Here is a 4,942-nt window from a genome sequence, read left to right on the forward strand (position 1 = left end):
ACTTTAATAGTTCTTTTACTTTTAGGCTTTTTAACCATCCAGACTTTTGTGAATAACATGAAAGCAGAGAAGCCAGTTGTCTTGGCGACATTCACTGACTAATCGGTGGGCCAGTCCACCGAGAGGAGTGAAATACCGTCACCAGAGGAAGGAAGAGAGGAGAGGGATGCCAGACAGAAAAGAACAAGCAGCTGTTCCAGTGCACAAAATTTTCTTTCCAAACCTAAGAGCCTATCTTCAAGAGGAAATAGGAACTACGTGGTGAGGAGCCGTGTCCAGCCCACAGAGAGCTTGCTTTATTTGGGGAAGGTGGAGCTTGTCTCGTAGAAGGGATCAAGCTTCTGGTCTGAGTCCAAGATGCAAGGAGGTGGCCGCCCATTCATGAGCTGAGCCCCCGAATCTCAGGAAACAAGTACACAGGAGCAAAGGTGGCTAATAAGAGCACGCGCGCTGTGATGAACGCTGCCGTGGGGACCGGCTTAATACGAAGCCAAGTCCTTTATTTTGATAAAATTCAAATGCTTACCCTGAAGAGGCAGGTTGTCATGGTGACTCTTTCAGAGACAATGTTTTCACCATGGACCAGTTGTCTAAACTCTGGAGAACAACCATCTCCTCTGCGATGACAATTAAAACCCAATGGGGAGGCTGAAACGGGCCGCCCCAGGGCGCCACAGGGAGACCCTCACTGGTTTTCAAAACACTTCAGAAATGGTAAAAGAAGAACTTAAAGTGATATGACACCTTCGTGAGAAGATACATTGCTTAGATCAACTGTTTTACTGCACAGATATGAAGTAGTAATCGACAAAAGTCACAAAATGAATAGCGTAACAATTATAACAATATTAGAACAAGTTTGCTTTTTTTTTAAATGGGGATATTCAATATTAAACTAAAATAACCAACCTAAATTTTCTCCATCCTCATCTCCTACAGCTTCTAAACTATTGTCTTCTTATATCTTAAATCTGTTCCTGGATACCAGGTACTGGAGCCTGAGAGAATCAGGCTGACCCCGACCCTGGCGCTTCCCATCCGTTGGCTGCATTGGTCATGGTCCCTGCTGGGTGCTCAGAAGATTTAAGAAAGGGCTTAACAAACAGGCTCTTCACAGAGGTCACAGGGAACCGACAGGGGCTGGGGAAGCATTGGGGACCAGCCACACTGGGAAGCTGTTACTCCTGGACCTGAGGGGTCAGGGGAGTGAGTGGTCTTTCTGGAATTCTGTGAGGGCTGGGGCTGTGGAGAGGGGTCCTCGACAGGAGCCGTGGCCTTAGGTAGAAGAAGGTTGCCAGGTTCTGGGAGTTAAATCCTGTCTGGACAAGCTACAGGCTTCATAACTTGTTTCCTTGTCTGTACAGCGTGGAAAATAACGCTGCAGACTCATGGGGCTGAGGATTAAATCTCATTAAAACACTGGGAACTGCGTGCGGCGCTGTTCAAAGGGTGGGTCCTCAAATGTGAGCACCATAGTAACCATCGCTAAGGAAATTAACCCTGCAAATTACTTTTTCAATGGAAAAATGCCTTCAAAGTTCTTAGGGAAAATAGTTTTGACCTCGAATTTCTACCCCAGGCCAACTGTCAATCAAGTGTTTTCAAACATGAAAAGATTTAGAAAACTGGCCTGCCCAGCGCTCATTCCGAGGATGTCAAGTGGATGCACTCAACCACGAGCGAGGGGTTCCCACGAACGGTGTTCACGGGATCTAGGTCAGCTTTTTCTGCAGATAATAGAAACGCTGTATTGGATTCTACTTTCCGAGTTAGCCTCTAGACAGATCAGGGAGAAGAAACCGCTATAGGGAAAAAACCTCAATGTTTTTACCTTGAACATAAGAAAGAGTGAAAGGTACATCTAGCAGAAGTTGGGAAATGTAAGAAGAAGGAGAAAGGAGGCTAATTAGAGGGGACCAATCTTTCTCTCTCCATGGTGACAAGCTTGGAGATCCTCCTGAACATTGGTGGCACAAGACACAGAAGTTTGAGTTATTTAATGTGACAAAGGGAACCACCACCACCTCCCATAGCAACAACAGAACGTAAACAGGAGGAGGGAGGTGGGGGGAAGGGTAAGAACACGACATCCTCATCCGCATCTGTCACCATGGGGAGTCCGTCCGTCATGTCCGTGGATCAGCAACCCATGTATGTTAATTACATTTGCAGATGTGAACACCAGAAAAACTAAATACATAGAAAAGGGCGTAGAGTGACTGAGAGGGGAAGTCGATGAGGCAGGGGACTGTTTCCATTGTAAGCGATTCTCTATGATTTAAGTTTTCAACCATGTGCAGAACTTGATAAAACAATTTTAATTTTTCTCTAAAGATCATTTCATGACATCTAAATATATCTTAAATAATACTCACCAGATGGTTTTACCATTTTAAACAGGACTTGATCAACACAAGGAAAATGGTGACATATAGATACTTAGGCATCTCAACCAATTGCAAGGTGCGGCCCTTACCTGGACGCCGATTGTGACGGACACACTCAAACAGCACTTGACTCATTTGAGCATTTGCTGTTAGACATTTGATAGCAAGGAGACGCAGGAGAAGGGGCTGCATGGGGTCGTGGGGCTGGGGATTTTTCTACAAGTCCTTCCTGTTTAGAAATACACATTGAAATTTACAGATGAAATTATGAAGAGGGTGTGGATGAAACCAAACTGACTATAAATTGATAATTATTGAAATGTGGGGATCATACTATTTTCTCAACTTATGTGTGTGTGTTTGAAATTTCCCATATTAAAGATAGGCACAGAGTAGGGATGTATACACAAGTGGCAACAGCACACATTTTGACATCTTATATTTTTTATTAGAAATATAATGCTCAGTTTTTTCTGTTTTTTCCCTAAAGATTGGCATCTGAGCTAACATCTGTTGCCAATCTTTTTTTTCCTTCTTCTCCCCAAAGCCCCCAGCACATAGTTGTATATTCTAGTTGTGGGTCCTTCTAGTTGTGGCGTGTGGGACGCCACCTCAGCGTGGCCTGAGGAGCGGTGCTAGGTCTGCGCCAGGATCCGAACTGGCGAAACCCCGGGCCGCCGACGCCGAGTGTGAGAAGTTAACCACTCGGCCACGGGGCCGGCCCCTAATGCTCTGTTTTAAGATAAAGCCTTAATTGGGGAAGACTTTCCCCTTTTAAGGGATTTGAACATAAATTTCTGAACTGAAGCGTTCAAGTGGGGGTTCTGCTGGCAATACTCTGGCTCTTGGGTGACGTGGAACAGAGAGACCAGTGAGTAAAAAGGAACCGTTCCTTGTGCTCCCCAGAACTCCAGGGACCCTCCCTGGCACAGGCCTGAGTCTCGCCCCTCCCCCCTAGGTCCAGCCCATGATTCACTTGTCTGGCTGGTTTGCTGGGCCAGGCCAGGATGCCCCGTTCCCTCGGGGGGGGGGGGGGGGGGGGGGGGGAGAAGAATGAAGAAGGACAGGGTGTGGGGCAAGATTTGGGAGCGAGAACCAGACTGTCAGCTGGAACAGAGCATACAGTAGGCACTTAATAAATGTTTGACTGGATGAATGAGAACCAAAGCACAGATACTGAAGAAAGGCAGTAACTTTTTCCCGGATGCGAGAGAAGAGGTCTATCGATAAAGACATAATAAAAACCTACATGATTTCTAACAAAATGCCAAGAGTTCCCGGGCAGGAACAAGGGCTAATATTCCAAATATTCCGCTGTTCCTCTGAGGGTCATTCCCCATAAAGGAGCTTCTGCGGTTCTTGTCTAAATTCATTTCCCTAACCCCAGTTGTTTAACTTTTTGGATTTCCATATTATTTTCCTACTGCATTTATTTGTAGATTCACATAGTGTGGCCACAGCAACCTACCCAATGTCATAAATGTGCAAAAGGCAGCCACAATCATATCAAAGGAATTTAAGAAACAAAATAAAATGTCAAAAATGTGACTTCTTAGACACAAGGGAAAAAAGGCGTCACAGACACGGCAAGATTCCGTAGAAACTGCTTCGGCTGAATTTAGACACTCAGTTAGGCACTTTTATCCTGAAGCTTCATTGATGTGATATTGGAAGCGGCCCCATCCCTTAGAATCAAATGGAAGATACGGGTCAGCTCCCAGGAGGAGCCGGGAGGCAGAGCTGATGCGAAAGGCAGGTCGCATTCAGTCAGCAGTTCAGGGCCCCCTCCTGCGGTCCTAGCCCCACCTCTTATTGCACAAACATTTTCCCCTCTCAAATCTGGATTTGAAATGTGGTTTTCTTCTAGGACTCCAAGCAATCACTCTGCACGGCCCCACTGTAAGGATGTCAACCTTCAGCGACGGCTGACCCCTCTCAGACCTCCAAGGGGCCACCATCCCAGCTGCCCTCATCAGCTGCTCCAAGTGGAACTCTGACTGATGGAGTTGGCAGCGTCCACGCCCCGCCTCATTAAGACCTGGTCCGCGGGCAGCCGGCTCCAGGTCCCTGCCCCGGTGTCACATTACAGGATAATTACGCTCAGATTAGTTTCTCACACCCTCTGGACAGAGACATGCTAATGTGGATTCTTAGACATTAAAATCTTATAAAGTTCTCTAGTGATTTTCAGTCCAGTTTCTTAATTTGGGTGCCCTAATGGAGAGGAAAAGATGTGGCTCTCGGCTTCCTACAAAGAGCCGATTCCTCAAATGACTTTCATCAGAAGCTCCTCAGGGGCGGGATGTCGCATCTCACACCAGATTCAGCGCCTTATTTTAAAATGTCCGTAACCTAATTACTGACCTTCTTACCACCAGCTCAACAGTCTTCACCTTCACAGCCCCAAACACTCGCGACCCCGGTGGCAACAAGAACCGGAGATCGATCAGTCACCTGGGTCAATCATTTATTCTTTCATCCTCGCCACCATCAGAAGCATAAGAGAACCGTCCAAAGGAGCCCTGAATAACTCACAGGTGTTGTGACACATCAGG

General features: G+C 46.5%; 1 long non-coding RNA gene across 1 annotated transcript; it reads left to right on the forward strand.

Annotated features, from left to right (window-relative positions):
- The first annotated feature begins 1,793 nt into the window (after window positions 1–1,793).
- Window positions 1,794–4,563, forward strand: LOC106782022 (uncharacterized). Its single transcript, XR_001378859.3, has 2 exons — window positions 1,794–2,151; window positions 4,255–4,563. It is a non-coding gene; the product is annotated as an uncharacterized lncRNA (long non-coding RNA).
- Window positions 4,564–4,942: the final 379 nt, after the last annotated feature.

The sequence above is a fragment of the Equus caballus genome, chromosome 10 (genome assembly GCF_041296265.1).
Source record: "Equus caballus isolate H_3958 breed thoroughbred chromosome 10, TB-T2T, whole genome shotgun sequence".
Taxonomy (NCBI): domain Eukaryota; kingdom Metazoa; phylum Chordata; class Mammalia; order Perissodactyla; family Equidae; genus Equus; species Equus caballus.